The sequence below is a fragment of the Phyllobates terribilis genome, unplaced genomic scaffold (assembly GCF_046119375.1).
Source record: "Phyllobates terribilis strain yellow unplaced genomic scaffold, ASM4611937v1 Scaffold_4__5_contigs__length_816908805, whole genome shotgun sequence".
NCBI classification, from domain to species: Eukaryota; Metazoa; Chordata; class Amphibia; order Anura; family Dendrobatidae; genus Phyllobates; species Phyllobates terribilis.
This window is the reverse complement of record NW_027362764.1, coordinates 683,870,990-683,886,466: the sequence shown is the minus strand read 5'-3', so window position 1 is coordinate 683,886,466 and position 15,477 is coordinate 683,870,990. Positions and strand designations below refer to the sequence as shown.

General features: G+C 49.0%; 2 pseudogenes; both read left to right on the top strand.

Annotated features, from left to right (window-relative positions):
- Window positions 1–6,681: 6,681 nt before the first annotated feature.
- LOC141267669 (5S ribosomal RNA) lies at window positions 6,682–6,800 on the top strand (annotated as a pseudogene).
- Window positions 6,801–7,421: 621 nt separating this feature from the next.
- On the top strand, window positions 7,422–7,541 carry LOC141267787 (5S ribosomal RNA; annotated as a pseudogene).
- The last annotated feature ends 7,936 nt before the right edge of the window (window positions 7,542–15,477 follow it).

Below are 15,477 nucleotides of genomic sequence, written 5' to 3'. Positions count from 1 at the left end.
GAGTCCAGGACTGAGGGACCTCTCCGAGAATGGTGCTGATCATTTCTTCCTTGTCCTCTGCGGGTTCAAGGTCACTCTGATCCTCTTCTGCACTACGGAGTTGCTCGGGGCACCTTTTGAGGTGGTCTCTGGAGACGACACTAGTGGTTTCTCCTCCGTCCTTGGTGATTACGCACACCTTTGGGTTGTCGTGGTCAGACTGCAGTACGGTGTAGGGTTCCCTTTCCCACTGGTCGTCCAACTTATGTAGCCTTCTTTTTCGCTTTAGGACTTGCTCACCAGGTTCTAGGGGACCAGCAGGGGCGTGTTGATTGAAGAGTCTTTCTTGCTTCTCTCTCACCTGGGCCAGGCTCTTCTCCACACTCTCCTGTACCTTCTTGTACTGCAGTTGCCTTTCCGTATTCCAGTCCGCATCCGGGGAGGTGTCCTCAGGTATTAGGACTTCCATCTCCAGGTCTACGGGCAGCTTACCCGGTCTGGCTCGCATCAGGTAAGCCGGGGTGCAGTTGGTAGCATTCACCGGGATATTGTTGTATAGGTCTATCAGGTCCGGCAGTTTTTCTGGCCACAGGCTGCGTTCCTCCAGGGGCAACGTCTTCAGGAGATCAATGACTATATTGTTCATCTTCTCACACATCCCGTTGGTTTGTGGATGGTAAGGCGTTGTCCGAATTTTCTTACAGCCATAGAGGTTGCAGAACTCCTGGAAGATTTCAGCCTCGAACGCTGGACCCTGGTCTGTCAGGACCTGTTCCGGATACCCGTGTGGACGGCAGAAGTATTGCTGGAAGGCTCTGGCCGCTGTTTGGGCTGTCAAGTCCTTTACCGGGACCACCACTAGAAAACGGGAATAGTGGTCCACGATTGTCAGGGCATAGATGTATCCTGACCGGCTGGGAGCCAATTTGACATGGTCCAGAGCTACCAGCTCAAGAGGCTGCTTGGTGACGATGGGCCTCAAGGGTGTCTTCTGGCTGGTGCGGTCCTTCCTCCTCAGGTGACAAGGGCCACAGTCTCTGCACCATTTTTCTACAGCTCCTCTCATGCCGACCCAAAAGAACCTTCCTCTTAGTAGGAACTCCAGTTTCTTCCAACCGAAGTGTCCCGCTCTGTCATGGAAAGCCCCCAGGACCATAGCTGCATCTCGCCTTGGGACCACGACTTGCCAGGTCAGCTCGTGCGTCCGGTGGTTGACAATCCTTCTGCACAACTTGCCTTCGTAGAGGAACAGCTTGCTCTTCTCCTTCCTTAGCTGCTTGGCTTCCTCTGGGGCATCAGGATCTAGGCGGGCGTCTTCCCGGGTCAGCAGATCTTTCACCAGGCGGACTGCAGGGTCACTATCTTGGGTCTCGGCCCAGCTGTGGTGAGGTAGGGGATTCATCATCACAGTTGTTAGATAGTCCTCCTTCAGGCGGTGAGAGTGTTGAGCGGCTCCATACCGGTGAAACGCGGGGAGTTCTACCTCCTCCAGCTCTTCTGGGTCTTCGTCACCTTCAGGTAAGTGAGGCATTCTTGATAGGGCGTCCGCGTTGGCGTTGGTTTTGCCTGCCCGGTACTTGATCACGAAGTCATAGTTGGAGAGACGGGCCATCCACCGCTGTTCCAGGGCACCCAGTCTTGCATTGTCCAGGTGTGTCAACGGGTTGTTGTCCGTGTACACGGTGAACTTTGCGGAGGCCAGGTAATGCTTGAAGCGCTCCGTCACGGTCCACACCACCGCCAAGAAATCTAGCTTGAAGGAGCTGTAATTCTCCGGGTTCATCTCGGTGGGCCTCAGCTTCCGACTGGCGTATGCGATCACCCGTTCTCTGCCCTGTTGGTTTTGGGACAGTACGGCTCCCAGTCCCACATTACTGGCATCTGTGTGGAGAATGAAAGGCTGGCCGTAATCAGGGTAGGCCAGGATCTCATCCCCCGTGAGGGCCATCTTTAGCTGGCGGAAGGACTCCTCTTCCGGTTTATCCCACTTGAAGGGTGGCTTTTGACTTCGGGACTTAGACTGTCCGATCAGGAGGTCCTGCATAGGAGCTGCCATCTTAGTGAACCCGGGGATGAACCTTCGGTAGTAGCCTACCAACCCGAGAAACTGTCTCACCTCTTTGATGTTCGAGGGGCTTGGCCAGCTCTTGATTGCCGTGACTTTGTCAGGGTCGGGGGCCACTCCTTCCGCGCTTACCACGTGCCCTAGGTACTGGACCTTTGGTTTCAGCAGGTGACACTTCCATGGTTTCACCTTCAGGCCATAGCCTGCCAGGGCTTCGAACACCTCGGCCAGGTGCTTTAGATGGTCCTCGTAGGTCTTCGAATAGACGATCACGTCGTCCAGGTAAAGGAGGACCGTATTGAAGTTTTGGTGCCCTAGACAGCATTCCATCAGCCGCTGGAAGGTCCCTGGTGCGTTGCAGAGCCCGAAAGGCATACAGTTGAACTCGCTCAGTCCCATCGGGGTGGTGAAGGCGGTCTTCTCCTTGTCAGCCTCTGCCACAAGAACCTGCCAGTACCCGCTAGTAAGGTCCAAAGTAGAAAAGAAGTTAGCAGATTTTAGTGCGGCTAAAGACTCCTCTATTCTAGGCAGCGGGTATGTGTCTTTGTGGGTGATACGGTTGATTTGTCTATAGTCCACGCACATTCTCATGGTGCCGTCTTTCTTTTTCACCAGAACCAAGGGGGCTGCCCAGGGGCTACAGCTATCTCTAATGACCCCAGCTTCCTTCATCTCTCTTAGCATGCCCTTGGCGTTCTGATAATGTGCAGGGGGTACAGGCCTGTGTCTCTCTTTTATTGGTGGGTGGCTCCCTGTGGGGATGTGGTGTTCTATCCCCTTTACTCTGCCGAAGTCCAGCGGGTGCTTACTAAAGACTCTCTCGTACTCCTGTACCACCCGGTAGACTCCTTGTTTTTGGTGCAGGGGAGTGGAGTCAGCACCCACATGGAGTTTCTGGCACCAGTCCTCCTTTTGTTTCTGGGAGCCATTACCCTCCGCCTGAGGAGATGGAGGCAAGGGTTCCACGGCCCTGATAGCTTGGTGTTCGACAACAAACAGTTTGGCGAGTGTAGCGTACCTGGGTAAGTGTACTTCCCTCTCCCCAATGTTGAGGATGCGGACGGCCACCCTCCCATGACGGACATCAACCACCCCCCGGGCTGTCAAAATGGTGGGCCTGCTGTCTGAGTACACGGGTTCTACCATGGCTTGGTAGTCTCTACCTCTCAACCCGATTGCAGTCCGACACCAGATCATCATTTCACTTTTGGGAGGCATGGAAATGGGGAATGGGTCACACAGTCTTACGCTACCGATCTCACCACCAGACAGTTCTACCTGCTGCCGTCTCATCAGGGCTTTTATCTCCTTGTTGAGGACCCTCTGTTGGCAGGAACTAGCATTCACCGCCACCTGTTGTAGAATTACAATTACCTCTGAAAGACAATTTTCAATTATGTTAGTACCCACAGTTATTTTAGGGTGACTTTCATGACCGTCAATGTCCACAATAATCACTCCCTGTGCCGGCAGTTCAACTTTACCAATTTTAATGGTCATCTCCTTGAACCCCATCTGCGGCACGGGTAAGCCATTACTGGCGATGATGCTCAAGTTACTGTCTGGATACCGTGTGATATTAGCATCAGTCCAATACTGCTTAAAAAGTACATAAGGGATTGTGGTTACTTGCGACCCAGTATCCAGCAAGGCGCTCATGGGGATACCGTCCAGCACCACGGGTAAAACCGGGTGCCCCCCAACGTACTTATCACGCCAATTATAAGGGCCTGGTGATCTTATGCCTGGGGGTCGGCCCTCTGCCCCAGGTTGGACCCGTTTAAATTACAGTACCTGGAAATGTGTCCGGGCTGGTTGCATCGACGGCAAATGGGCTGTCCATCCCCTGCGTAGCGGTCTGTGGGCCTCCCTCGGAATGACGGGATCCTCCTCTGTCGACGCCACGGGACATCCTCCGGACTTGAAGCCAGCTCGATGGGTCTTGACGGGTCCACTTGCAATGCCTGGACGGTTCTGGTCAACGCCACGACGCTCCTGGTTAGCTCCTGGACTTGGTGGTGCAGGCCTTTCGACGGGGCTTGGTTCAGGGCCTGTGCATCAGCCTCCACGGAGTCCATAGAGGAGGGCGCCGCCTCCTGGTGGTAGGTGATAGCAGGGCGCGGGGGTTTATAGCGCCACTGGTTGCAGATTCACGGGGCACCCTTATGGCCCTGTCCTTAAATTGGGCAAAGGTCAGGTCGGGGTTCTGAAAGAACATGAGGCGCAGTTGGGCCCTGTGGGCGCTAGATAGCAGACCTTCTATAAATTGTTCTGTTAGCAGCTTATCGGTTTCCTGCACACTGCCAGGGTCAGTTTGTTGAATAGCCCTCAAGGCTTCCTGCAGATTTAGGGCATAGTCTCTAATGCTGTCCTGTGCATGCTGCCTACATCCATAGAACCTCATTTTAATCTCAGCGGAGGTACGTTTATCAAAGGTACCCCACAGCCGGGCCAGGATACCCTTCACAGTCCTTTTCTCCTCAGTGGGCCATGATTTTACCTCCCTTTGGGCTGCGCCAGTTAACTGCCCTGTCAATATGCTGACCTTCTGCTCCTCTGTCAGGGGGTAAACCTGGAACAAACTGTATAGTCTTTCCTTAAAGTCAGTTAGGGCATGGGGCTCCCCTGAGTATTTGGGCAGCCAGGCCGCTCCAGGGATGTAGGGCAGGGAAAAGGGCATCACTGCTGCTGCAGCTGCGTTGGTGGTAGTGGGCGCCTCTGTGTCTGACATCTTCCTCCCACCTAGTTAAGCGTGGCCTACCTTCCAGCGATCCTCTTCTGTAGGCCGCGGCTCCGCTGCTGCTGCTATGGACGAGGACCTGGCGTCGCGTCCTGATGACGTCAGCGTCGCTCTCTCTCCCTTCCAGGACCTTGCGCAGCGTCGGAGCGTGGGGCGGAGCTTCGGATCTCGCGCGGTTTTGACGTCCACGCCCCTCTTCTTCCCGCGCGGCGTCCTGAAGATGGCGTCCGATGGCGGGAAGCAGCTGCGGATGGCGGGAAGAAGGCAGAAGACGGCGGGAAACGGTCCAAGATGGCGTCCGATGGCGGGAATCGGCTCCGGATGGCGGGAAACTTCGCCACAGGTAAGTTTACAAAAGTCTTTTTCAGGCACGCAGTACCCGGTGGTTGCGGGCACGAAATCCTGCCGACTACGCCAAAGCTGACTCGCCCCCTGGGCCGTGGGGCACTCGGATCCGGGCAATAGGGAGACGATGGGGGTAGTAGTGGAGACCCGGTTCCGTGGCTCAGGGTGGTCAGGCCAATGGTAGTCTGCTATGTTCTGCTGATAATGTCCGACTACGCCACCCGTGGATTGCGGTTATTAGGAACCGCCGCTGCATGCAGACCGCTGGGGCTGATGAGGTGTGCAGCTAGGGTAGTGTGACTCCCCACGGGAAGAGTGTGGCCCCAGCGCAGTATAATGGATGGTGGGAGTGATGGTAGTGAGAATCCCAGTGCTGATAGTGCGGGAGGAGCAAGGAGCACACAGACAACAAGTTGCAGTCCAGGGTCTTTACTACAACAGGTAAACTGACCCATAAACAGTCCCGGCTAGGAGGGGACCTGGACGTCTGAGAGCAACGGGGAAATTGGCCCTGGTCAGGGTGAGGGTGTAGGCCTACTGTGCTTTCTGAGCTCCTTCTGGCTATCTCCTCCTGATAGGGTAACAGCCCACGTTTCCGAGCTTTCCGTGTATTCTCGCCTGTATGGCCTGCGACGTGGATTCCTTTCTGCTCCCAGCCTTGTACGGCTTTACTGGTCCCTTCGGTTGTGGCAGGGCCTCCAGGCTTCTTAGGCCAAGGAATGTACAGTCCCTTGCGGACTGGTTCTCTGCTGGGGGATGTGGAATCCTTCCAGCCTCAGACACCAAAGTCTGGTAAAATTAAGTCTTTTCTCTGCCAAGACAGGCTCTCTTTGCCTCTTGTCTCTGGCTTGTGGCTCTCCTCCTGCCACACTTCCTCTTAGGTGCAATCAACTTTCTGTCCCTGCTCCACTCTGGGACACGTCTCAGAGCTGAGACAGGCAATCCAGTTCTCTCTAACCCTGCCCCCAGCACCAGCTTTTATAGGGGCAGCCTGCTCCCCCTACTGGCCTGAGACAGGAGGCATTGCATGCTAATGTTCCCCTGACCAGAGAACCTCCCCCTTGCTCTCAGACACAGCTTTAATACATTTTGTGGCATCAAGGCCAGGGTGACACACATGGTGACGGAGAGGTTGTCGGGGCAGCGTGTGCATGCTGGCTTGTGTGTGAGAGTGCGCTTCCTAGGTGTGGCGCGCTGCAGACAGTCAAAGGGATTGTTCCCTTTCATTAAAAGTTAATCCCCGGCTGCAGCCTATTAGAAAGCAACTAACCGCGCTCTACTCACCCTACCCGAGTCTACCGGTGAGTCTCGCCTCTGCTACCGGCCTGTGGCATTGGCCGTGAAGCTGACGTTCCGTCGACAGCGCTGCAGCCGATCAGTGAGCTCAGCGGCTCTGAGTGGGGCGTTGTGTCTACAAGACCTTTTAAGGAAGCCAGCAAAAAAATTGAAGAGAAGGGAAAGCACAAAAGGACCAGGTCTTGCTGAGCACTGGAAAGGGCAGCCGGCAGCCAGACGTCAAAGTAGAAAAGCAGCAAGTGAGAGGCTAGTCTCTGCCTACGGCCACACCACCCTGAACACGCCCAATCTCGTCTGATCTAAAAAGCTAAGCAGGGTTGGGCCTCGTTAGTACTTGGATGGGAGACCACCTGGGAATACCAGGTGCTGTAGGCTTTTGCTTTTTCCTTCCTTCCACCAGCAGGGGGCACTCTCTTCTATGCCTTTTTTCCATTCCCTTTCACAAGTGCACACATTCATTCTCTTTTCGTTTTCTCATTTGCTTTCTCTCTTGCGCTATTTCATCTCTGCAAAATACCAGCATCCTTCTGATCACCGTGGGCCTCCAGCATTGTTGCTTCTTTACTTTTAATACTAGGCTCCTTTTCACCAGGACCAGCGTCTCCCCCGTGGCTGGAGGCAACCACCGGTAACCCCAAGCAGAAGACCTTTGCAGGCAACACGACCCTCCCCCCTGAAGAGCAGCTCAAAGTCACTGGCAACCATCTCACCCTCTTCCTTCATTCACCCCTGGACGTCTCGCTCCGCCCCCAAGTTACGGGTCCAGCTTGCTCTTTCTGTCACATTACCGCAATGAAGGGTTTAGCCTGCAGGAGACCCTGCGCCGAGACATTTTTGAAGACACCTGATGCGGCGGGTGAATCACTGCTAAACAAACCACACCTGTAGGGACGGCACAGACTTTGCATGGACCCTTCAGAGCCCGCCCCGTCACGGCCAGATTGCTCGCCACCAAGCGATCCTGAGAAAGGCTGGCCGGGCGATGGATCGAGCAGCTTCTACTGGCCATACCACCTTGGATATGCCTGATCTCATCTGATCTCAGAAGCAAAGCAGGGCTGGGCTCGGACAGTACTTGGATGGGAGACCTCCTGGGAACACTGGGTGCTGTAGACCATTTTGATGACATTTTGCCCTACTGTCCAGCTCGGCTAGCATGGAACGGCGCCTTGCCGGACACCGACCTTAAGTAACTTAGATGATGGAAGCCCCAAGGCCTCTGAGCCAGTTGGCAGCTAAGTACGCTACCCCGCCGCCTTCACGCAGGCCTGACACCGAGCTCCTTGCCACGGCTAGGAGTGCTTATTGACTCCACAGCTCGCCGTGCGGAAATGATGGCGTTAAAAGCACCCGGGGCCGTGAAGGGGCCAGGCTTTCAGCAGGTGCCCAGGGAAGGCTTTGGATGCCGGCCGCCTAGCGAGGGCCAGCAGAAGTAACATGTTTCTCTGCAAAGAAGTTTTTGTAACCAAGCCAGACGGCTGACAAAGAGCTAACCTCAGTGCAAGGAAGGTGCGGAAGGAATTGGGGAGGGGAGGGGGTGATTCCTGCTAGGGCCCTGAAATCATAAAACAGGCAGGAGAGACTGACGCATGGTGACGGAGAGGTTGTAGGGGCAGATAGGGGGTGTTGTCACGTGCGAGCACGTGTGCATGCTGGCTTGTGTGTGAGAGTGCGCTTCCTAGGTGTGGCGCGCTGCAGACAGTCAAAGGGATTGTTCCCTTTCATTAAAAGTTAATCCCCGGCTGCAGGCTATTAGAAAGCAACTAACCGCGCTCTACTCAACCTACCCGGGTCTACCGGTGAGTCTCGCCTCTGCTCCCAGCCTGTGGCATTGGCCGTGAAGCTGACGTTCCGTCTACAGCGCTGCAGCCGATCAGTGAGCTCAGCGGCCCTGAGAGGGGCGTTGTGTCTCCAAGACCTTTTAAGGAAGCCAGCAAAAAAATTGAAGAGAAGGAAAAGCACAAAAGGACCTGGTCTTGCTGAGCACTGGAAAGGGCAGCCGGCAGCCAGACGTCAAAGTAGAAAAGCAGCAAGTGAGAGGCTTGTCTCTGCCTACGGCTACACCACCCTGAACATTCCCGATTTCATCTGATTTTGGAAGCTAAGCAGGGTTGGGCCTGGTTAGTACTTGGATGGGAGACTGTAAAATAATACTCTTCCTGTATTATTTTTCTCTACTGAGGACTTCTCAAAGTATCAATATCACGATATTCTTATAAAAAAATGTATCTATTTATTCTTGGATTGTCCATTAAAAAGAATCAGATTGCAGCAGGTACATACAATAATTAGTTATAAAGTAATTGTTCATTTGTCCATAATTAGCTTAATTGTTTAATTGTTGAGATTCACCCATCTTTCCTTGGATCCTGGCTGGTAAATCATGTCTTTGTCCAGCATGTGTCCAGGCCTACATGTCATCTGCTTCTCAGCATGAAGATTCTGTGTCTTGTGGGGTGGGCAGAGCAAGAGAGCCCCCCCTTTCTGTACCATGGGCTTTTATAGCCAGTCGTATGGACACCTGTTCTACATATGGTAGTGAACCAAAAATACACACACAAATAGCGCATGTCAACTAGACACGATGGCTGAGGCATAGAACTCAGAAAAATGATTATCGATTAACATTCCAAATGAATTTCCATAATTAACCATTTAACATTTCCCCCTTTTTGAGAATAAAAGGACTTTAACTGAAATATCTCAAAAGAAGATACATTCATCAATTATTTTTTCTTTCCTTCTTCCTTGGAAATATCATTAAATTTCCATAATAATAATAATAGTAATAATAGTATCAATATCGGATTATTGTTATATAATGATGTGAATTCATGTTATGGTAAGCCGTGACTAATATTCATTTAACATGTATAATTATACTTCCCTATATCTAAATTGAAGCAATCGCGGGTTCAATCGTCATCATCTGATGTCATCGGGTCGTCGTCTCGTCTTCTTCTTTGTTCTTTTATAACACAGTCTTTAGATGAAAACTCCTTTGAAATAAATTACAGCATGTAGATATTGTACAGTCCATAATTGTGCTCATTATTGTTCAGTCCATAAACTGTACTCTTTATTAGAAAGATCATGTGTGTCAGTTGATAAGAAAACAAAGTCCATGGATGAAATGTAGCTTTAATATCTGTGCAGTGTCACCTGGACTTACGTTGGATCGTCTTTGGAATCTTCCGTGTGTCCGCACTGGTCTCGTGTCACTTTTGGAACAGATGTGACGTCTTTGGTCAGTAAAGCAAGGGTTAACTTGCCACTTTCCTGCTTTATATAGCACCATAACCAGTACTCAGTCCTTTATATACAGGACACATATGCCAGGTATTACCTGTTCACCAGCTTTCATTGAAGCGTTGCAGGTGATAAGGAACCACTGGAACGTGATGAAACTTGAACACAACACAGTACATATAGGATCATCGTCCTCTGCCGTCCTGGTGATCAGTGGTGTGAATTGTATTGTATGTAATGGACACAGTCTATTATAACACTCAGCATTCACACCTGTTACCTTCTGAGACGTCCGGATATCAGTTGCTTCTTCTTGTAACTTTTGAGAATCTCTTTGATTTATAAAAATTAAGAGTCATTATTAAGATAGAATTCATAATTGCGATGTCTTGATTGAAGTCTTTATTCCCTAATCTGATACCAAATTTGGCAGTTTTTCCTAACCTATAATATCACAGCGTACCATAGCAATCAGTAATATCCATCTAATTATTATCAAAATATTAAAATAAATTATGTTTGGAATAATAAATAATAATAGATAATAATTCATTATCAATCACGTTCTCCACATGATAGAACATTTTTATGTCATAGGTGTAATTACCTTTTCCAACCCATAGGTGTCAGTGTATTTTGAAAAAACAAGTTTTTATATCTTTATTAAACCAATAATATCAAAGAATGCATACTCCTGAACCAAAATGAATAAATATATGAATGTATGAATGAATGAATGAATAAATGAATGAAAGAATTGTTGTGTTTACTCAGAAAATGTAAACATTTTTTTCCTTAGCAATATATATTTAATGAAGCAATACTCTTGTATTAGACATTACTTTATTAAATATTAATGTGTTTTCTCAATTGAGATATTGAACTCAAATAAAATCAAATGAGAATTAAAAAATAAAAAAATAGAAAAATAAGAAGTATAAAGTAAGAATAAAATTTTAAAAATGAAAAATAAAATTAAGAGTAAAAATAAGAATAAAAATAAAAATAAGGCCTTTAAATTTTAATAACAAATGCAGAGTAATTATATTCTCCATAAAAAATACCCTTATATCTCCATTATTTGGATGATTTCATATTTGTCATAACCTTGTACCATCAAAAAATATTAAATTATGCAACTTTGCATGTAATACCCTTCTTAATTATACCATAGTACCTTATTATTATTTCTTCTTTATTAAAATGTGTGGAAAATAAGTATTGATCATAAGTGATTATGTAATCAGGATCAAAAACACATTTTCCCCCTTAATACCAAAAATATTATTTTATAAAATTTAGGTATATATCAGAACCAAATTAAAAATAATTATTCTTCTAGAAATATTGTGCATAAATTTCATATCGATGAGTAGCATAGATTTGACTAAAGAGATGTGTGTACCTATTTAGGTAACCATTAAAAATAATATTATAGTTATTCAAGAATATTATCATGTGGAAAATTATTCTAAATATAAATTTGCTTTGTAAACCATTTTGATGTGTGGTTGCCCTTATCCACTATTAGTTAAATCAAGAAATAATAATTATTAAAGAAATATAGAAATATATATATGTAGTTAATACCTAATTATGTATTATATTTTCCTCAAAATTAAATATATTTTTGTACCTTCACATAAAGAAACATTTTTTTTTTCAAACATACAAACATACGAGGCCTCTGTCACATCAATCACACTTAGCAGCTGCTGATATACTCATCTGTCACCTTCACTCTGACATTCACAGATCTGTTCAACTCAAACATTCCACATATGAAGTTTTAGATATATATATATATATTTAACCCAAAATTGTTGTATCCCAATTTATTAATGCGCATTGCCATATCAATTGAATATCTTTATATTTCTTTGACTATTCCCCAAGTACATATTATATAATATGAGAGTAAGTCACTGGAATTTCAGACACTTGAAAAAACTCTTGTCTTAGATTCTTTTTTCACTGGCTGCCCGGTCTTAAGTTACATCAGTTGAAAATAGAATGAATGGGATCCTATACTATTAGCTCAAAGTTCAAAGGCCACAGCTGTCACACGTCATGCTGTAAAGCTACTTTAATTTACACGAACACTTCATGCACAGAAAATATTAGCAACACAAAAGAATTAATAAGTATTACATATATATTATAGTTCAACTAGATATATTGTTATTATTTTAAAATGTTATACACATAAAATCATGCAATTTTTTCACTTCCTGTGTGAATAAAGAAATAAATCCATTTTAGAATTCTTTGATCAAATCCTGCTTTGGAATGAAAACTCTAAGGAAATATAAGAAAATAAAATTAAATATCAAATTTATACAGAAACAGAATTATTTAAATATCTTATACATATATTGGTTGGTTCTAATGTAATTCAAAATATTGCTACTTAAATTTATTTATATGAAGTTCTAATTTACTAATTAATATATATATATATATCTTATAAACGTATATATAAATACAATGATACGCAATCTGTTATGCACACGCCCGGACTGACTGGCGTGTGCGTGTTTATGTAGTGATTCCACTGTGCCATGAACCGGAGAGTGCCTGGAGGGGCGTAACTAAGTATCTGCCCGATCCGACCAAGGTCGCACGAAGGCATACGACGCCAGTGCACCAGGGAGGAACCGAGCAGAGGAACCAGGGTCTACTCCAGGTCAGACTCCGGACACGGCTGTTGACCCACACCGGGGAATACAGGAACAGGCAGACTAGAGCACAGGCTTGGTAGGGTCCAGTACAGACTGGGAGACAAATTCGAAACCACAGACGCGGTAGACAGAGCTGAGCAAAGCGAAAACCGCAGACGCGGTGGACAGAGCTGAGCAAAGCGAAAACCGCAGACGCGGTGGACAAAGCTGAGCAAAGCGAAAACCGCAGACACGGCGGACAGAGCTGAGCAAAGCGAAAACCGCAGACGCGGCGGACAGAGCTGAGCAAAGCGAAAACCGCAGACGTGGCAGACAGAGCTGAGCAAAGCGAAAACCGCAGACGCGGCGGACAGAGCTGAGCAAAGCGAAAACCGCAGACGGGTCGGACAGAGCAGAGCAAAGCGAAAACCGCAAACGGGGCGGACAGAGCAGAGCAAAGCGAAAACCGCAGACGGGGCGGACAGAGCAGAGCAAAGCGAAAACCGCAGACGGGGCGGACAGAGCAGAGCAAAGCGAAAACCGCAGACGCGGCGGACAGAGCTGAGCAAAGCGAAAACCGCAGACGCGGCGGACAGAGCTGAGCAAAGCGAAAACCGCAGACGCGGCGGACAGAGCTGAGCAAAGCGAAAACCGCAGACGCGGCGGACAGAGCTGAGCAAAGCGAAAACCGCAGACGCGGCGGACAGAGCAGAGCAAAGCGAAAACCGCAGACGCGGCGGACAGAGTTGAGCATAGCGAAAACCGCAGACGCGGCGGACAGAGCTGAGCAAAGCGAAAACCGCAGACGCGGCGGACAGAGCAGAGCAAAGCGAAAACCGCAGACGCGGCGGACAGAGTTGAGCAAAGCGAAAACCGCAGACGCGGTGGACAGAGCTGAGCAAAGCGAAAACCGCAGATGTGCTGGACAGAGCTGAGCAAAGCGAAAACCGCAGACGCGGCGGACAGAGCTGAGCAAAGCGAAAACCGCAGACGCGGCTGACAGAGCTGAGCAAAGCGAAAACCGCAGACGCGGCGGACAGAGCTGAGCAAAGCGAAAACCGCAGACGCGGCGGACAGAGCTGAGCAAAGCGAAAACCGCAGACGCGGCGGACAGAGCTGAGCAAAGCGAAAACCGCAGACGCGGCGGACAGAGCAGAGCAAAGCGAAAACCGCAGACGCGGCGGACAGAGTTGAGCAAAGCGAAAACCGCAGACGCGGCGGACAGAGCTGAGCAAAGCGAAAAACGCAGACGCGGCGGACAGAGCAGAGCAAAGCGAAAACCGCAGACGGGGCGGACAGAGCAGAGCAAAGCGAAAACCGCAGACGGGGCGGACAGAGCAGAGCAAAGCGAAAACCGCAGACGGGGCGGACAGAGCAGAGCAAAGCGAAAACCGCAGACGGGGCGGAGAGAGCAGAGCAAAGCGAAAACCGCAGACGCGGCGGACAGAGCTGAGCAAAGCGAAAACCGCAGATGCGGCGGACAGAGCTGAGCAAAGCGAAAACCGAGGACGCGGCGGACAGAGCTGAGCAAAGCGAAAACCGCAGACGCGGCGGACAGAGCTGAGCAAAGCGAAAACCGCAGACGCGGCGGACAGAGCTGAGCAAAGCGAAAACCGCAGACGCGGCGGACAGGACTCTGTTCACACGGAACAGACTAGAAGGGAAAGGCAGAACCAGATACCCACAGGGTACTTGCAGAGAAGTAGCGAGTGGACCACAAACTCACAAACGGAAGTACAGTGACAACGAGCAGGAGTTAGGTACGAGTTCAGACTCTGCAGAAAAAGGAATGGAACGGACATAGAGAAAAAACAGGTAAAAGATAGGAGAGAGTTCAGACTGGAACTGAGTGTACGGAGGAGACCGACACTGCAGCGGGATACAGGAGCGGGTCTGGGAATACGGCCCCCAGAGAGGCAGGTCGAACAGGCAAGGAGCCTGTTCAGACTGGCATGGAAATACAGCCTCCAGGAAGGCGGAACGAACAGGCAAGGAACGAGTACAGACTGCAGGTTAAGGTACACAGATAGGACACGGTACAGACACGGGAACTGATACCGCAAGGCAGGAGACATAGACAGGACTCAGTTCAGACACGGGAACTGATACCGCAAGGCAGGAGACAAAGACAGGACTCAGTTCAGACACGGGAACTGATACCGCAAGCAGGAGACATAGACAGGACTCAGTTCAGACACGGGAACTGATACCGCAAGGCAGGAGACAAAGAACGGGACCCAGTTCAGACACGGGAACTGATACCGCAAGGCAGGAGACAAAGACAGGACTCAGTTCAGACACGGGAACAGATACCGCAAGGCAGGAGACATAGACAGGACTCAGTTCAGACACGAGAACTGATACCGCAAGGCAGGAGACAAAGACAGGACTCAGATCAGACACGGGAACTGATACCGCAAGGCAGGAGACATAGACAGGACTCAGTTCAGACACGGGAACTGATACCGCAAGGCAGGAGACAAAGAACGGGACCCAGTTCAGACACGGGAACTGATACCGCAAGGCAGGAGACAAAGACAGGACTCAGTTCAGACACGGGAACAGATACCGCTAGGCAGGAGACATAGACAGGACTCAGTTCAGACACGGGAACTGATACCGCAAGGCAGGAGACAAAGAACGGGACCTGGCACCTTCAGAGTGCAAGCACACACTGAATGAAACACTATGCTCAGGCAGGGATAGATGGGAGCAGCTGAGCTATATACCAGGTGACAGACAGCAATAGGCTGAGGACGCACAAGGGGTGTGACCCACAGCAGGTACAAAAAGCAGGAAGTGATCGGGCGCCGCCCTTAAGCAGCAGAAACAGACAAACAGACAGCAAGGAGGGAAGCCAGAGAGACATTCTGGACTGGAGATCAAGTGCGCGCTCTTGCACAGTGGGAGATGGACCACCATGCAAGGACGCCGCCAGGTATGTTACACAATCTCTACTTAGACAAGTGTATATATATATATATATATATATATATATATATATATGAACTATTAGAAACTATGTAGCTACAATTTTACTGTATAAGATTATAAATAAATATTGAGACATTGTATTACATTTTGATACAACATTATAATTACAGTTTTTCCATAGCCACTCCCTAAACCAAATCTTCTGTCTC